The following is a 19,857-nucleotide window of genomic DNA, read 5'->3' on the forward strand; positions in this document are numbered from 1 at the left end:
AGTTCTTTAGGGACACCATGATATATCATGCTTGTTCACGGAATCAGTCATGTCCCAGTGTGAAAGAAAAGTACAAAACTATGGACTACTTTCTTTCCTGCCTCCAAGCTCTGCTCCACAGACATATGTGAGGCTTTGAAGGAGCTTGTAATGGCCCCCTAATCCTGTGGCCATTTTATGCCAGCCTTGGCTCCAGTGTGAGCTAGAGCAATCCCTAGGCTGCTCTAATTTATGCCACGGGTGTAAGATACCTTAGTGGCTTTATGTCAGTGAAAGATCACTGTAGGATAGAGTAGCTTCATACCCCCTCAATCTCAATATGCCCCTTGTACCAGATTTGGGGGAGAAGTTGGTGTGGAAGATGACTCCACTGGCTTAATGCCAACAGCGAGGTCTTCTCTGGCAGGGGAAATCCTAGCTGGGACGCTATCACCAGAATCCAGCTCCTATGTGCAACCAGAATGTGAATGGGCCAATGTGTCCATTGCAAGTAACTACATCAGTTTGGTATTCGGGCCACTAATGACTTGGGAAAATAATAGGCACTGGAAAAGAAATATCCACTGAAAGAGATGAGCCAAAATCCATTATAGAGCAATGAGGAGATTGCTGTGCTTGGAAGTGATATCAACGAAATAGTAACACTTAGCACTTCCATCTGAGTCTCTCAGCATGTGTTACAAGCTCCAGTGAATGAAGGGCTCACAACACACCTGGGAGATAGGTAAAGATTACTGTATTATCCTTATTTTACAGATGGGGAAACTTAGGCACAAAAAGAAAGTCTACATTTTTCAAACGTGTGCTTATAGCTAGGCACCTAAGTCAGTATTTTGGCATCTAAATTCTGGAAATCATAATTAATTTATATGCCCAAATATGGATTTAGATGCCTGTGTGTTAATACACAAGATTGAAAACTTTAGCCTAAATGTCACAGAGCATCAGTGTCAGACTCAGAACCTAAGATTTGTTGGTTCCCAGTCCTGTGCATTAACCACAAGATCACTCTGTTATAACTAACAAATAATAATAATAATTCAGTTTATTACCGTAGTGCCGAGGAACCCTAATCATGGAGCAGGACCCCATAGTGTTAGGCACTGTACCACACAGAACAAAAAGAGTTTACAACCCAAGTATAAAACAACAGACAACAGGTGGATGCAGACAAATATGGGGGAAGGGAAAGATAAAAGGAAGTCTGACTTCTCTTTTGCAATTAATTAACTTTTGGTGTGAGGTAATGTCATTACCAACTTGAGTGTATTATTTGTGTTAGTAGAGAAATGTGTGTTTAAAACTCTAAATGCACTTGTTACAATGGCTGTGATCTACTGAAAATTGAAAGCACACAGAAATTATTGAGGAAAAACCTTGGAACATTATCTGTCTTTCTAAAAATGCTGGTCTTAGGAAGAATATTATTTCAGCAAAGCTTTTGGCCATTTGAAATATTTTTCAGTGTTCACTTTGATGTATTCCTGCTGTAATTTTTTCTCTCCGGCCTCTGAGCAGACGAAAGATTGATAGAGGTTTTTAAACTGGAATGATTTTCAGGAGGAGATTGATTTTCTTACCACCTTGGGATCAGTTTAATTTTTGTGTTACTTATGACCTAATGAGAAATATGGGAAGAGGCATGGAGTGCAGACTGTTGACCAATAGCATCTAAAATTCAAGGAACATTGCTCATATATTCAAGACCCATAATCATATAATGGAGATCAGAACTTACAGAAGTGAGCTGATTGCCAATGATGCATCAAGCAAAATGGATAGATATATTTGTAGCCATCCATAAATTGGTGTGCTGTTACTCAGTGACTGAGAACTAGGGGTTTATTAATTTCTAAGGGCTATAAGATGGTGATGGTGCGTGTGTGTGCTTGTGTGTCTTTTTTTTAAATTTTTTTAGGGCAAGTAAGTAGCAAAACTCTGCTGCTTTGGTATTTGGAAAACCTGTTACGGACATTGGCAGATAGCATGCTCTCAGAAGGGTGAAATTCACCCCTATGCAGAGGGCTATTCAAGGCCAATGCAGCCTTAAGCTTGAGGGGGAATTAGGAGATGAATAGCCCTTGTGCTGGTACCTTGCACGGGGTGAAATTCAGCCAGCAGTGCACAAAAATGTCTAGTCCTTCTTCCAGTGGAGATGGTTGCAAAAAACTTTTACGGATGGGATTACAGGAGATGCTTAGCAGTCATGTACAGGAGCAGCCCTAGGCTTTTTGCTGGCCAGGGCGGAAAATGTTTTTGGCACCTTCCTACAAGTTTCTGAGCAAACCCCCTCACAACAGTGGCTAGCCACAGCTCCCTGGAAGCTGGTACCCAGGGTGACTGTCCTGCTCTCCCTGTAGGGTAACTAGATGTCCCAATTTTATAGGGACTGTCCAGATCTTTGGGTCTTTTTTCTTATATAGGCTCCTATTACCCCCAACCTCCTGTCCTGATTTTTCACATTTGCTGTCTGTTCACCCTAGCTCTCCCACCCATAGAACTGACTCTGCCCATGTATGTGTGATGATGGCCTTCTCCACTGATCAAATCGAGGACCGCTACAGCCAAATGCATCAGCTGCTACAGCTTGCATTAATGAGTCAAGGCTTTGTAATTAGGGATAGTGACAATTCCTGTCTTGTGTGTGTTTACACAGAAGAGGACCTGCTACAAACATTCACCAGTGGGTTACATATGCATGGTCTGGAAACTGGAGAGCCAGATAAATGGAAGTAGCCTTGTCACAATGCAGTGCAGCCTGCATAGAGCACTGGTTTTCAACTTTTTTCATCTGTGGATGCCTAAAAATTTTTACATGGAGATCTGGAGTGGACCTCTTTGGAAATCTTAGACATAGTCTGGGAACCCCAGAGGTCTGCAGACCACAGGCTGAAAACCCCTGCCGTAGTCAACCACCTCTGGGCCCTGAAGCAACTACCACTGATGTCAGAGGAAATCTGACCATTGATTCTGGCAGTAGTTGGATCGAGCCTGTAGGGTGCAGCTCACGTGCCTGTTCCCCCTCTGCCAAAAGCACATCTAGCAGTTATGCTGGCAGGAACTTTCAGCCCACACCAATGGATGTAAACTCCTGTATAGAATCGTACTGGAAGGTATCTTGAGAGGTCATCTAGTCCAGTCCCCTGCACTCTTGGCAGGACTAAGTATTATGTAGACTATCCTTGACAGGTGTTTGGCTAACGACCTGCTATTAAAAATCTCCAATGATGAAGATTCCACAACCTCCCTAGGCAATTTATTCCAGCACTTAGTTACCCTGACAGGAAATTTTTCTTAATATCCAACCTAAGCCACCCTTGCTGCAGTTTAACCCCATTGCTTCTTGTCCTATCCTCAGAGGTTAAGGAAAACAGTTTTTCTCCCTCCTGCTAGTAACAACCTCTTATGTACTTGAAAACTGTTATCATGTTCCCTCTCAGTCTTCTCTTCTCCAGACTAAACAAACCCAATTTTTTTCAATCTTTCCAAACAGGCCTTGTTTTCTGGACCTTTAATCATTTTTCTCGCTCTTCTTTGGACTTTTTCCAGTTGGTCCACATCTTCCTGAAATGTGGCGCCCAGAACTGGACACAATACTCCGGTTCAGGCCTAATCAGAGCACAGCAGAGCGGAAGAATTACTTCTTGTGTCTTGCTTACAAACCCTTCTGCTAATACATCCCAAAATGATGTTCGTTTTTCTTGCAACAGTGTTACACTGTTTATTCACCTTGTGATCCACTATGACCCCCGGATTCCTTTCCACAGTACTCCTTCCTAGGCAGTCATTTCCCATTTTGTATGTGTGCAACTGAAATTCTGTTCTCCCCATAATGTATGTTGCCCACTGACTGTAAATCATAGGGCCTGAGAGAGCCCCTTGCCCTTTCACCTGTGGGAAGCCAGAAGCTTTCCTGGGATTAGGCTTTGCAGAAGGTGAATGCACGAGTTCCTATTAAAAGGAAGAGTTTCTAGCATTTAGTTGAGGAGTGTGTTTGTGTGTGTGTGTGGGGAGGGGGGGGGAAGGGGGAAACAAACAAAGCAACAAAACCTCTTCCAAATAAAAATTGTGTTAATGACTGTCTTCCCGAACTCCGGTGCCTTTTGTTGTTATGCTGAGCTTTTCCAAGCTGCTGCAGTGTGAAAACTTTGGCTCATTTCATCCTCTGCTAAATCCACTGATAGCAGCCTTGCAGGCGAGCACATGCTTTGCTCTGTGAGCAGATGGGATGCTATGACAACTCAAGTGGATGCTATTATGAGTAGTAACCAGCCTGACCAACAACCGAAGCAAACAATTAGCCAAAGAAAGTTATAGCAAGAGCAACAAATAAAGAGCCCAGTCCTGCAGCCCTTACTCATTGTAACAAGTCACATCTCTACCCAAAACAGATCAGATCCTCATGCATACTCTTGAAATCAAGGAGAAGAGTCATGAGTAAGGGCTGCAGGATCAGACATTATTCATTCATTCCTGCCGTTGCAATGACTTGGAGCAATTTTTGAAAAAAATTATTTAAGAAAAGTCAAATTTTGTAATAAAATGCCCTTTATATTTTTCCAGTTTTATATACAACTATGCGCCACTGACACAGTACAGGACAGTGAGTCCTCCTCCTCCACACCTCATTGTAATCACTGTCCGGAAAAATAGATATGTAAGAGAACTGAGGGAATTAGATATGAATCAGTGGTTTAGAAACACTGATGGTAGAAAAGAGAGAGTAAGAATCAGTTGTGTATTCGCTCCCATGTTTTCCTGTTACCACTAAGGCAAGTGACATTCAATAGCTGACAGCACATTTTAAAATTAGTGCAGAGTCGTTCATGATTTGAAAAGACATAGCCCTGCTGGTGTAATTATACAATGCACAGCTAAACTGTTTCACCTTCCTTTCTTATAACAATAACACCCTCTATTTTAAAAGGATGTGTCACAATCAATACCTCTGGTCCTTTTACTAGCTTATTGTAGTAAAATGCCTTATATCTACAAGTAATTACCTGCAGGGGCAGCTCTATGTTTTTTGCTGCCTAAAGCATGGCAGTCAGGCGGCCTTCGGTGGCACACTTGTGGGCGGTCTGTTGGTCATGCGGATTCAGCGGTGTTTCTGCGGGTAATCTGCTGGTCCCGTGCCTTCGGCGTACCTGCCGCCAAATTGCTGCTGTTGCTGCGGGACCGGTGAACCTCCCGCAGGCATGCCACCGAAGCCTGACTGCTGCCCTCATGGTGACCGGCACGCCTGCTGCGCTGGTGCCTGGAGCCGCCCCGATTACCTCGTTCTAAACATGTCTTGCTTGGGGGGAGGAGAAATCCTACCAAAGTCAGCATCCCTTAGAACTTGTGGTGCAGCTGAAGCTGCATTTAATTCTGTAGAGCAACTTCAGCTTTAATCACATCCTCTTGATATAATGAGTCCTGACATAGCCTAATGCACCACATTCATTTCCATTGAAGACCTAAAAAGACTTTAAAGGGACACTGCAGCTGTTCCAAATCCAGCTAGGCATTCAATAACCACAGGCTGGTCTTTGCAATGCTCTCCCTTATGAACAGGTACTTCCAATTTACCTTTATTTTTATTGGTATAGTGCACATAATCACTATCACTTAGTGTTACAATTTTTGACACACTCATACATCCCCTCGAGCAACAGTAGAAGAAAACGAAAAGCAATTCTCCTTAGAAGTTGGTGGAATTGCTCTGCAGTAAGAAGCAGCCTTTCAGGAAGGTTCCCGGAAGCCCTGGCCTTGTGCCTGTGGTTCAGCTGTACATAGTTTACAACACAAAAAGCAATAAAGTTCTTGTAGAAAAAGGTCTGCTTATCGTGAAGCTCTTAATAGTTGTTGTTTTTCTTAACATCCCTTCCTGGCATTACTTTATCACCTGAAAATCTCATTTTGCATTAAATTTTTTTAAAGGTTTTAGCATTTGTGGTTGCAGATAAAATCTAAAGGGTTAAAAACTAAAACGCAAATACAGCTCAGTGGAATCCTGGTCCACAACTAGAGCCCATAGGTGCTATGGTAATACAAATCATAAACATTTAATATTAATAAGAAGCCAGAATTTAGAATTGATACAATCTCATGGTGTTTGAATGCTTGGGGTTGGCAATGCTGGCTTTATTACAGCTGCTTGTGGAGCACTGTCTCCTCAGAAGCCTTTCAGCCCTTGATGGTCAGAGGATACTTCTGTCTCATTCCCTGGTTTGCCTTGATCGGGCCTTCAGTACCAACCCTGCATCAGTTACTCTGCCTTGTATGTGTTATGCTCCCAGACAAGGAGCAAGATTCACACGTGCACAGAAATCACAAAAACCCACTGCTTGGGTGTTTTCCAGCACCTCTTATCTCTGGTGCAATTACAAGAGCAATGGTCATTCAGTAGTGTAGTTACCCTTAAAGAAACTGGGCACTGAGAAATAGAGACCTTGCATTACATCCAGTTAAGTGTAAAGCAGACAAGTAACACCCCAGAACAGACTACATTTACTGTAGCTAGGTTTGCCAGGCTTCCAGTTTTCAACCAGAAAAGGGACTCTGACGGCTTGTGACGATGCGGTTCTGGCGGGACCCAACTGAGAGTGCCAATTCAGGACCAATTGCTCAAACAGGGCAGTCACAGCCCAAGGCTGGGGTTTTTCCATCTCTAAGGGAAACCAAACCAGCCAGACAAAAATGACTTCGGTTTCACCCCACTGGCTAACCACAAGTCACACAAGCAAGTTCTTAGACACTCCAGACTCCAGTATCACCACCAGTTCCACTCTCCTGGAGATGAATGGTTATGAAACCAACACACCCAGTAAAAGAAAAAGGTTCTCTCAATCCCAAAGGACCAAGCCCAGACCAGGTCACTATTATACAATCAGATCTTACCCACAATACACGCTGTGCCAATCTTTAGCATCTACATCTAAAGGTTTATTCATAAAGAAAAAAGATAGAATGGAGTTAGAATTGTGTTAAATGGAATCAATTACATACAGTATGTCAAAGTTCTTCAGTTCAGGCTGTAGCAGTGATGGAGTAAAACTACAGGTTTAATCAAGTTCTCTGGAACATCCCCCGTGGGATAGTCATTCAGTCCTTTTGCAGAGCTTCCGTTTGTAGCAAAGTCCCTCCAGAGGTAAGAGCTTAGGATTGAAGACAAGATGGGGATGAGGCATCAGCCTTTATATAGGCTTTCCAGTGTAAGAACCTCTTTGTTCTTACTGTGAGAAGGTACAGCAACATGGAGTTTGGAGTCACGATGGGCAAGTCCCTGCACACTTTGCTAGTTATAAGGATATCTGCCTCTCTCACTGGGTCCGTTTGTAGCTGTGGTCCTTAATGGGCCATCAAGAGCACTAAGCAGAGCTAACACCAACTTGTCTGGGGGTGTTTCCCAGAAACTGCAGCGCCAATTTGAACTACAGACAGTATATAGCCTAATACTTATAACTTCAACTACATGAATGATATAGACATACAGACAGCATAATCATAACCAGTAACCCATAACCTGGTCTTAGACACCTTATATGACCCCCTTTACATAAGATTTGGTGCCACTACAGAACCTTGGTTGCAAACCATGTTCTATATGGTCCCAGTTTATATCAATAATGTCACACGGCTCTGGTCAGCACTGCTGACCGGGCTGCTAAAAGTCCAGTCAGCGGCGCAGCGGGACTAAGACAGGCTCCCTGCTTGCCCTGGCTCTGCGTGGCTCCCGGAAGCAGCCACCATGTCCAGCTCCTAGGCAAGGGGCAACCATAGGGGTTCTGTGCGCTGTCCATGACCTAAGCACCAACATTGGCTCTGCAGCTCCCTAACCCTAGCATGTACAGTATGACTTTGGAGTGCTATATAAACCCAAGGGGAGCGGGGGGCTACACAGGATGCTAACTCCCTGTCTTCTGGTAACAAGCTAGACCCTCTATGTTCTGTCACAAGGCTATTAAGCCATACCACTGACATTTTAATTGGACATAGAAATGCATGCAGGGCCTCTCAGTGAAGCATGGGGGGCATCTCATTGACTTCAGGGCGTGCTTGAGGACAGAATTTGTTCATATATGGGGAGAGCCAACCTATTGTAAATACTACTTTCAGATAATGTTATGTGCTCAAGACAAACCCATAGAGAAATTCTAAGGAGACTTAAGCATCATGAGATGGATAAGGCCTGATTTCCAAAAGAAATCAGCACCCAGTAGCTCACTCTGGAAATCTGATCATCTCAGGTATGGCTACACTTGGAATTTCAAAGCGCTGCTGCGGCAGCGCTTTGAAGTGTGAGTGTGGTCGGAGCGGCAGTGCTGGGAGAGAGCTCTCCCAGCGCTGCACGTAAACCACATCCTTTACGGGTGCAGCGTGCAGCGCTGGGAGCTGATGCTTTACAGCATTGTATCTTGCAGCACTCAGGGGGGTGTTTTTTCACACCCCTGAGCGCGAAAGTTGCAGCGCTGTAAAGTGTGAGTGTAGCCAAGGCCTTAGGTGCCTAATCCTAAAGGCACTCTACAGTCTTTAACTTTCAGGAATCTTCTTTTCTGTCTACTCCTTTCCATTTATGTTTATTATCTCTTTCCTGCTATTTGACAGCAATTACAAAAAGATCTGTAGCCAGGGTTTAAAAAAACCCCAAGGCTAGTATAACAATTATGCCTGTCATTTGCACTTCTATAGCTTCTGTTATCTACAGATCCTGAAGCACTTTGCAAGCATTCATCAGTTAAACCTCAGACCACTCCTCTGAAGTTGGAAAGGGATATGCATAGAGATCACATTATCCACCACTGAAATCAGTCACCTCTGGAGTAGAATGCAGCAGCTGTTTAAAATCACACAGCAACATTGCACAAGCCCCGCACTTCAGAGTTTGCAGTAGTTCAAAATAATACACTACCAGGTGGTATGTCTGCAGACATAGGGCTTGTCTTCACTGATAATGTGGCTTGTGTAGTCACGGCAGAGCAAAAAAAAACCTCCACGAGGGGCATAGCTCCCAGCCCCGGTGCACTGGCGCTTTACACCGCTGAAACTTGCAGCGCTCAGAGGTGTGGTTTTTTACACACCCCTGAGTGAGAAAGTTGCAGCACTGCAAAGTGCCAGTATAGACAAGCCCATAGCTAGATTAGCGCCATTTACATTCACCACTTATGAAATCTAAATATGTTACTGAATGCCAGTGCTCAGATTGTCTGAGGCCTGGTATACAGATCGAGTTGAATTGTATATGCTGAAGTTAGGAAGCTGGATCTCACCAAAAACCAAGTGCTCCCTCTGGGCTGAGTTTTGTTAGGTAAATACATTAATACGACAACAACGAGTAAGCAAGGTTTGTCAAGCAGCATGTGCACAAAGGGGAGTAAAAGCCCTTGAGTCTTAGGATATGTCTGTACATACAGCTCTGCAGTGGCACAGCTGGTGAAGATGCTCTGTGTTGATGGGAGATAACTCTCCTGTTGTCATAAAAACCCCACCTCCATGAGCAGCAGAAGCTATGTCAGCGGGAGACGCTCTCCCTCTGACATAACGCTGTGCACACGAGTGCTGTAGTGTAGACATATAGCTTTACACTACTCTGAGGTACAGAGTAGTGAATTATAGTTTGTGAAAATATTTCATTAGGACAGAAGAGGCTAATTAGGAAAGTTCTAGTTAATCAGGGATGGCCTGGTTTACTTGGTCTTGCCTCAGAGCAGGGGCCTGGACTCGATTACCTCTTTTGGTTCCTCCAGCCCTATGTTTCTATAATTTCTGTGAAAATGATCTATTTAAGGGGCAGGTAGTACAAAGCCAGCTGAGGATGTTTGGAGTCTTGCCGGGGTACAAAATGAGATTCCAGGCCTGACACAACAGCTTTCAATACAGTTGCTTCAGTGGGCCTATGCCCAGATGAGTGAATTATAGGAGCTTTTGAGTGGAGCAGGCAGGGGCGACTCCAGGCACCAGCGCTCCAAGCACATGCCTGAGACGGCAAGGTGCAAAGGGGCGGCCTGCCGGTCGTCGTGAGAGCGGCAGTCAGGCAGTCTTTGGCGGCATGCCTGGAGGAGGTCCGCTGGTCCCGCGGCTTTGGCGGTAGTTCGGCGGCGGGGACGCCGAAGGCATGGGACCGACAGACCTCCCACAGGCATGCTGCCGAATCCACGTTACCACTGGACCTCTCGCAGGCGCGCAGCTGAAAGCTGCCTGCCTGCTGTGCTTGGGGCAGCAAAATACATAGAGCCACCCCTGGGAGCAGAGAACAGATTGTCTTCATTAGGTTCTGTTATCCCATCTTTACATAGAGAAGAATACAAATACATGTTCTCTTCTACTGCCATTAGCATGAGAGTCACTGGGGAGGAAATGGGGAAAAAATGACTCATAGACTTTAAGACCATCATGATCATCTAGTCTGACCTCCTGCACATTGCAGGCCACAGAACCTCATCCACACACTCCTGCAATAGACCTATAACCTCTGACTGAGTTACTGAAGTCGTCAGAATGTGACGTAAAGACTTGAAGTTACAGAGAATCCACGTTTTACTCTAGTTTAAACCAGCAAGTGATCTGTGCCCCATGCTGCAGAGGAAGGCAACACCCCCCAGGATCTCAGCTAATCTGACTTGAGAGAAAATTCCTTCCTGACCCCAAATCTGGCAAACAGGTAGACTCTGAGCATGTGGCAAAGCTGCACCAGCTAGACACGTGAGAAAGAATTCTCTGTAGTAACTCAGAGCCCTCCCCATCTAGTGTCCCATCTCCAGCCATTGGAGATATTTGCTGCTAGCAGTGGCAGCTTGGCTACATGCCATTATAGGCAATCTCATCATACCATCCTCTCAATAGACTTATCAACCTCAGTCTTCAAGCCAATTGGGTTTTTTGCCCCCCGGCTCCCCTTGGAAGGCTGTTTCAGAACTTCACTTGTCTGATGGTTAGAAACCTTAATCTAATTTCAAGTTTAAACTTGTTGATGGCCAATTTATATCCATTTGTTCTTGTGGAAGCAATGACACTTACATTAAATAACTCCTCTCCCTCCCTGATATTTATCCCTCTGATGTATTGACTGTGAATGGGCCACAAGCAGAGGGGAATAGCAACAGAGAGAGGGCTCAACCCTGCCTCCTCACCTCTGGACTCTTCTGATGTCCCTGCTTTTAGTTTGGGTTATATTAGTTATTCCCTCTCTGTCTACTCTCTCCAGGAGAGACTAGCTGATGCAGTGGTCCTCCCTTCACGACTTGGTGTGTTACACTTTCTTCCCAACAGTGGTATATAGACACCTTGCAATCTGAAACTGGATTAAGTGCCGTTCTTCACCAGGGGTGGCTCTAGGCACCAGCAAAGCAAGCATTTGCTTGGGGCAGCCCATTTGCAGGGGCGGCAGGGATCCAGCATGGGAGTTGAGAACCAACAGGGGGCTCTGGGAGCTGTAGTTCCTTGGTTAGCTCCCTGCCTATAAAGCCAGCCCTGGAGCAGGGAAAGAACTACATTTCCCAGAATTCCCTTGGCCACTACCAACTAGAAAGGAAGGGGGGGAACATCATGCTGTAGCATTGCCTTGTGAGTGGAGCAATTGCACTGTGAAGCGTAGGGATACCATATTTTAACGTTCAAAAAACAGGACACTCCACGGGAGGAGGGTAGCCCCAACCTGCCACCATCCACTTCCTCCAACTGCCCCCCACAAACCCCAACCCACCCACCCCCCGCCCCTGTCCCTGATCACCCCTCCAGGGACCCTGCCCCTAACTGCCCCTTGGACTCCACCCCTATCTAGGCCTCCCTTCTCATTGTCCCCAACTGCCCCCTAGGACCCCACCCCCCACCTGTCCCCTGACAAACCCCGGGACTCCCATGCCTATCCAACCACTGCCTGTCCGACTCCCCCCCACCGCACCCTTGACCCATCTAACCCCCTTCTCCCTGCCCCTGACTGCCCCCTGAACCTCCGCCCCCCGCAGCACCTGCCCTTCCAGATTTGAACACCTCAAAATTCAGGAGTGCTCAAGCTCAGTTTGGGCAGCTGTTACTTCATTTCTCCCAAATCAAATATGATCACTGTAACTTGTTGTAGAAAAAGTAGGATAAAATTGAGCAAGAAATGCTTCCCAGTGGTTATTAGGACTGGAATTGCTATTTTCAGGCCACTTGCCTTTTGCTTGTTTGTTTGTTTAAAAGGAGACAGTGATATGCATTGGCAATTCCCCGTAGAAAGAAGAGTGGAACAAAGAATAATAAAGGCACCTCAACTTTTCCTTATTTATTGTAGTCTTATAATATGGATCCATTTATCCTCCAGTCACACAAGCTGAAATTGTTCCACTTTATTGCAGTTCTGAACCATATGGGAACCAATCTTGTCTGTGTTCTGTGCACATCTAAAATCTCGCTGAATGACCTGCCCTGGGAGTGAGTTACCAGTGACCCATGGCTGCGGTGGAAGGAGGGTGCAGGTGGGTGGAGGGAGAGAGAACCAGGACTGGCGGCAGGAGTGTTTGTGGGGGGGCAATGGTGGGGGTAAGGTGGGAGCCCAGAGGTGGGCGGCAGGGGGTGTGGGTGGGGCAGGAGAGTCCAGAGCTGGGGCAGCAGGGGGTTGTGGCGGGAGCCCAGGGCTGGGACGGGGGGCAGCCAAAATTTTTTTGCTTGGCGCAAAAAACCTAGAGCCGACCCTGTTCCTAACTTCACATCACTGCACTGGGAAATAGTGGGCTATCCAAAGCCTTCACCTATGTGGCTGAGGAACCCGGCTTACTGGGCTAAGAAGCTAATTTGAAATACTTAGGCCAGATTGTTTATGCTTTGTGTGGTGAGGCAGGCATGGACTTTAAGCTCCTTCCCACTTTGCCATTTCTGTGCCCACTGGGGCTAGTTTGATCCTTAGTGTAACTGACTTAGGCTAAGTTACATGGGCTGCAGACATTGTTCCCCTAGGGCAGTGTCCCAAACTATAACAACCTGTGAACCCCTTTCACTAAAATGTCAAGTCTTGTGAACCCCTTCCTAAAAATGAATATTTCAGGGATTTTCTCTTTACCTGAGTATAAATATAAAAGCAGTGATCTTGGAAATATAAAATTAGTTTTATGACATGCTTATACACACTATTTATTATATTTACATTACAGTATTTTTATTACATTATGAAAACGGCAACACTCTTCCAAGATCTCACTTTCATAGCTTGTATCACTTTGAATAAACCTGTTAAGGCAGCTTGTACGTTTCATCAAGGAGTATCAGATATGAAACAGCATGAAGGTATTTAAGAAGCCACCTCAAAGAGTTCCTCCTGCACAAGCGTTCAGGTCTTGAGCAGTCCGGCAAACAACGCACATTACAACAAACCTTAACTTGTTCTTCATAATAATTTAAAAAACAATATTAGCTACCTATTTAATTTTAAAACAGCAAAAATATCCACCTCCCTTTCCTTCTTGTAAGGAGTATTGAAGTTTATCTCCTCAGTGTGATATATGTTTGCTTGATCTGCTTATCTCTTGGAAGTTCAGGGACTCCAGGCTGCTGGCCCATGCCAGGGTCCCTAGGGACTTCTCTGTCTGCCATTAGGAATTTTTTCCTGAGAACCCCCTGTAACATTCGTGAACCCCCAGGGTTCATGAACCCCAGTTTGGGAACCATTGCCTTAGGGATTACTCCACTGGCCAAGGACATCCCCTGACACTCCCTGAACATGCTCCTTACCTGGAGGTTGTGGTAGCATAAAGCTGTGTTAAGCCACCTGGGGAATTCCATTGTTCTAGGGGAATCTCTGGCTGCCTGAGCATCACAAACAGCTGCCCCTGGACAATTTGGAATCTTAGGTTCAAATTCTGGTAGGGGTTGTTGAACCCTTCATCTGTCCCAAGCAGATTCCAGTGAGTACCACGTATAAAGATACAATTTAGTCATGGAGGTCATGGATTCCATAATTTTAATGAACCTTCTGACTTCTTCAGCTTCAGCCCCCTCCGCAGTGGTTGCAGCTGTGGTGGGGCAGAGCTGTCAGAGGAACTCCCTTTTGTCAGGCCCTGCTAATCTTTCTCCCTCTTCTGCTTCTCCTCCTGTGCCTTTCCTTCCTATGCTCTTCTACCCAATCTCCTTGCTAATGAGTCAATTAGCTCATTAGCTACCCAGCCCCAATCTGATCTGTAAATCCTCTCTGTAAATCCCCTCCCCCCGGGGACTGATGGGTTAAACAGTGACCCACAGGGTTATTCCCAGCATTCTGCCACATGAACTTTTTTGAGTGAAGTCTTCAGAACCACTGTATTGTCTGCTCAACATGGTTGTTAAAGATCCCACTTTGCTAAGTTTGCTTGGCCCCATGTTGCTGTGTGGTTGGTTGCACTCTCCCACCCCAGTGGTGCTGGGTATATGGAGTCTACAAACCACTAGATCCTTTAGGGTGATGAGGACTAATCCATGTACAGCATTTCAGAAATGTAGAGTGCTAAGAGTTGTTAATGTGGCAGATGTTGTCATTTCTGTGTGGTTGGTACTGACAATGTGCCTAGTGCCGCGCAAGACTCAGAAGGAGACAGGGTACCTGTCCCTAGTATTCTGCATTGTGGTACTTGGAATAAATGGGAAGATTCTACCAAACATACACTTTGTACTTAACATCATTGTAATGAAGCTTTTGTTGTGTGACTCTTCTTGGATGTAATTACACCATTAAACATACTTTAATTTCAACCACAGAAAAGCATTGTTAGAACCTAAAATTACGTCATTTAATTACATTTCATAACTCTTTGTAATTGTATATGAAACAAACAGTATGCTGTGCATGCACTCCACATGTAACTCTTGTGCTGAATTTCAATATCTTAGCTGCTGTGGATGTCTCAGTAGATTGGTGTATAGATAGCATGGGTTTCACCACTAGTGCCCTCATCATGGGAATTCTTATTCAAGCATGTGGCTTTATGTACAGGAGTAGTCCCACTGGACTTGAAGGGCCCACTCCTCTTTGTAAGTATTTGCCGGATCAGGGTTGTCAGTTGAAATTCAGCCCAAGTTAGCAGAGATTGTTGGTGGTTTGGTGACCTATGTGTAGCCCGGGCTATTTCTGAGGCTCCAAAAAGAGGAAAGACTGAAAGGTTCCTGAAATATGAACAGCCAGGAGGGGCTGAACTAGGATCCAGAGTGATGTGCCAAGGCAGCTCAGAGACACAGCACCTGGGTTGGCTGGAGGGAGATGCTCTAGCAGCAGGAAGAAATGCTGCCCCTTGTTGCTCTTGGAAGGAAGGAGAGGAGGTGCACAGGACCCGTGGGCCTCAAGGTGTGTGACAGCTGGTTAGAAGGGAGGAATACTTAGGCTGTACCCTGCTTTGGGACCCAGACTGCTCCACCAGGGGGTTATATATATATGTAGAATGTTTGCTAGCATTCATGCAATTCCCTGAGACCAGGTGCCACGTTTATCAGAACTGATACCACTATGGGCATTCTCAACAGAGAAGCCGAGGACTGTTGCACAATGGACACGGAAGTGGAGCCATTGAGAGAGCTGGTGAGACAACCTGGGCTGAAGTGCCAGCAGCCCCCATGTGTCTCTGTTACATCAAATGCAAACAGCACAAGATATTTCCCAGCTTTCTCAGTGTCTGCTTAGACACTGCAGTGATGGGGGCACGTAAGTATCCAGTTCGATAGAACGAACTCCTCCCCCTCCCATCCCCCATGCTTCAGCATGCTACCTCTAGGGTGACCAGATGTCTCCATTTTATAGGGACAGTCCCAATATTTGGGTGTTTTTTTTAATATGGGCTCCTATTACCCCCCACCCCCGTCCAGATTTTTCACACTTGCTATCTGGTCACCCTAGCTACCTCCTGCTTAGGGCCTAGACACACTGTCAGAACAGCATGTGGTAATAGTGTTACACCTGAGCCGTGGATAAAAGCTTTCAGTCTCCAGTGCTCTCTGTCCAGCTATTGTCACTAGAACCAAAATCCACATGTTCAACTGATATTTCTAAAGGTTACTTTTAATTTTTTGTTTGAAAGAAAACAAAATGTTGGCTTCTTTAAAAGTGTTGTTTTTTTTTTAATTTAAAAAAAATCAAAACAGGCACCTGATTTTAAAGGGCACACAACTCAGGAGTTATACAAGCAGCTCACTTCCTTTCAGTTTTTAAATAAATTAGTGTCCTAGAGACATGTTTTCTTTCCTGTTTCTTCTATTTTCAAAATCCCGGAAACTCTAAATGAAATTTGACTCTAAATGTGCATCCTTGAGATGTGCAGCTGCCAAAATTGAAATCAGACTGTCAAACTGGAATTGTGTCTTGAAATAATTTATCCTGATGGTTTTTTTCCCCTTCCCTGTTTGCATTGATTTAATTTTTGTGACTCGAGTGCCTGACAAAGATGTCTGCCTGACAACATGGGAAACTGAAGTCCTCTCTCTATCCCCAGAACAGGCAGGGGCAGTGCAAGCTATCCTATACCGCACACACCAATATGCCTCAACTGGATCTGCATGGGCCACCTTTAGGGATGACAGAAGAGTTCTGTCTTCATGAATCTTTCGATCTGAGACTGATAATGGGCTGTTGGTGTCACTTTTGATGGTATTTTCAAAGGGACAGATTCTTCCCTGTTGACAAGGGAGTGGCAAAGATATGTGTGTGCGTGTGTGTGTGTGGTGGTGGGGGCAGATTTTGAACCATATAATTGACTTACCAATGGGACTCCAGTCTGGGTAGCAGCCAAGTTTGCAAAAAGGCTTTGCAATGACTGCTTTACCTGACAGCATTCTCAATCTCTCCCAACAACATGGTTACTAGAAGGAAGAATTGGGGGAGCTTCTGATGAGATACCAGTAATCTGATGATTACTAGGATTTTCATCTTCATGCAAAACTACCTTGTTCCTTTTCTCAGTGACTTTACTCTTCATACCAGTACAAAGTAATCATCTACCTTCCTCAGACATGACCAAGTAAGTCCCTATTGGTGTGGTATTATTTTGTTGTTTATTAAAGAGCAAACAATACCCACTCCTAATATTAAAGGACCACATGGCACTCCTTTAGTAGGATACAGTTGTTCTGTAAACATAACACCACCCTTCTGTATCTTTAAAGAACAGCCTATGTTTGTAAAAGTGCTCAGTTTTAAAATGGCTGTTTTCTTTGATATTTTTTATTTTTTTCATGGAAAACTGTTACTTTACATATTGCATAGGGCTAAGAGAAAAGCACAAGCTAATAATGACTGCAGTAGGCCTTGAGAAATATTTCAGCACCATGTTTAGAGCTAACCTCACTTTGCTTGCCTTAGTGTTTTTCTTGATATGCATATGTTTGTTAATTTTTAACCTCTTATTTCTCTCTCTGATTCTCTAAAATGGCCAACAAAAGAATATTTTACTTAAGACCTGAGCTGAGTCTTAGGTCTATTAGCTGGGGCATTTACTCTGGTTTTACTGGAGCGAAAAACTGAACTCTGCTTTTGGCTAGGCAGAGCCAGGGGCAGCTAGCAGTTACTTTGCCATCCTGCCTACAAACAAACAAAAAAAAAAAGGTTAGGTGGCTGGTGTGCCGAGACCACTGCTTACCATGCTGACTGGTATTGTCCCATTGTTTCCTTGTGCTCCCCCATCTGTCTCTATCTGTCGTGACTTATTTTATACTTGGACTGTAACTACTTTGGGGCAGGAATTGTCTTTTTTTGTGCTGTTTGTACAGCACCTTGCATGGTGGGGTCCAGCAGGTGTTTGAGGCACCCTACTATAGCTGTGTTTACAACTTGGGGGCATCCCTTATGCACTTTAAAATTTCCACTGAAATCCCTTGCATTTTGGCTCTGTTGGGAACATTTTTCTAGGCCTTCACAGGGAAGAATATTGGTTTAGTGCAGGGGTAGGCAACCTATGACACGGGTGTCGAAGGCGGCACGCGAGCTGATTTTCAGTGGCACTCACACTGCTGGGTCCTGGCCACCGGTCCGGGGGGTTCTGCATTTTAATTTAATTTTAAAGAAGTTTCTTAAGTATTTTAAAAACCTTATTTACTTTACATACAACAATAGTTTAGTTACGTATTATAGACTTATAGAAAGAGACCTTCTAAAAACGTTAAAATGTATTGCTGGCATGCGAAACCTTAAATGAGGGTGAATAACTGAAGTTAGGGGGAGGAAGGGGCAACATCTTCCCACGTAAGATGTAGCCAAGGGGCTAGGGTACTCACCTGGGAAGTAGGAGACCCTGGGTCAAATCCCCCCCTCTACATAAGGGGAAGAAGGAAGGTCTGCCACCTTTCAGGGGAGTATTCTAACCACAGAGCTATGGTATGGTCTCATGTGGGGCTCTCTCAACTTTTTTCTCCTTTTGAAACTGTTCCACTGTGGACGAATAATTTTAAAAAGGCATCAGAGCAGGGGGACTGGATCTTGGGTCTCACACCTGCCGTGTGAATGCTCTAACCACCAGGCTACAGAATCATTCTTGTGCCTGTTGTCTCTCTGACACTCTGATTCATGCATTTATTATTCATAAGGCTACAATTATGTCACAGAAGTTGCGGACGTCATGGAATCCTTGACTTGCAGAGATCTCATGACATTGGAGCCTTTGCAGCCGACCAGCCACTGCTGGCAGTGGAGGGATCCCCCACATCTCCCAGCCACTGTGGGTGGTGTAGGAACGCTGAAGCTCCCCAGCTGCTGGTGCTGGTAGGGACCCTGGAGCTGCCCAGCTGCCACCACTAGCAGGGCTCCCCGCCCGTAGATGCTCAGCCAGCATGAGCATCTGGGGTCTTCTCACCAGCTCCCAGCCCCACAGGGCGCCCCCCTCCCCGCATCCCTGCCCCAGTTCCCAGCCCTGCAGGGCAGTGGGTCCTCCCAGCTACTGTAGACAGGGGGCAGGGTGCTGGACCCTGCTCCCTCCGCATTTTGTGAGGGAAGTTTTTAGTCAAAGTCAGGGACAGCTTGCAGCATCCGTGAATTTTTGTTTATTATCTGTCCCTGACTTTTACTAAAAATATCCATGATAAAATCATAGCCTTAATTATTTATAGTGGAACAATGTCAACAGGAGAGACTGAGTAAGCCTCATGTCAGAATATCCCATAGCAAAAGGCCCTTTGTTTTTACAGTTTTTATTGTGTTTAAAAATTCCTGGGAATTTATCAGTGTTTGTTACAAAAAGTAAAATAGATGGAAATCAGTGTAAAAAATTATAATATATATATAATAATAATTAATTGTTTTCTGGATAAATATAGGGGCTAATATTGGGGATGAGAGAACAATAAAAAGCAACAAGTAGAGAAAAGTGAAGTATTGAAGGTAAAAGCCGTTTAATGCTGTGTTTTATGTCACCAACTGAACATTAACAGTATGTACACGTGCACGTGCTTGAATGTGTCTGTGTATCTTCTAGAACATTGTCATACTTTGAAAGACAACCTTGCATTTATACTCAAGCTAATGTATTATTAACATAAACATATTTACTTAATGGAATATATTGGATTTCCTTGACATAATTGGTATTTTCATGCACACGAGTAGTCCAAAATTTGGGTGAAAATTGGTCAAAAAACAAATAGCTTTTATAATACCTGGGAATAATACCTTTTAAGTAAGAACTGATAAAAACTGAAAACAAAGGGACTGACCCATAGCCAAATGGTTAAGGCGCTCACCTGAAAGGCGGCAGATCCCAACTGAAATCCCTTCTTCCCCTCAGGTGGAAAGTGCCACATTCCAGGTGAGTACTGTTAGCATATAGGCCTGTTTGTCAGACTGAGATAGAATTCTGGGTTTGACTTTTTGATACTGTTATATCTTATACTAATATGTGTGACCAAAGGATGAAGACACTGTGTGTGCTGCTTCTGCCTGGCCAGATGGGTTTGTTA

At 44.7% G+C, this 19,857-nt stretch overlaps 1 protein-coding gene across 1 annotated transcript in view; it reads left to right on the forward strand.

The window, feature by feature from the left end:
* Positions 1 to 19,857, forward strand: part of CAMK1D (calcium/calmodulin dependent protein kinase ID) — a 422,396-nt gene that overhangs the window by 76,043 nt on the left and 326,496 nt on the right. The gene's annotated exons all lie outside the window — the stretch shown is intronic.

Source organism: Chelonoidis abingdonii, chromosome 1 (assembly GCF_003597395.2).
Source record: "Chelonoidis abingdonii isolate Lonesome George chromosome 1, CheloAbing_2.0, whole genome shotgun sequence".
NCBI lineage: Eukaryota > Metazoa > Chordata > Testudines > Testudinidae > Chelonoidis > Chelonoidis abingdonii.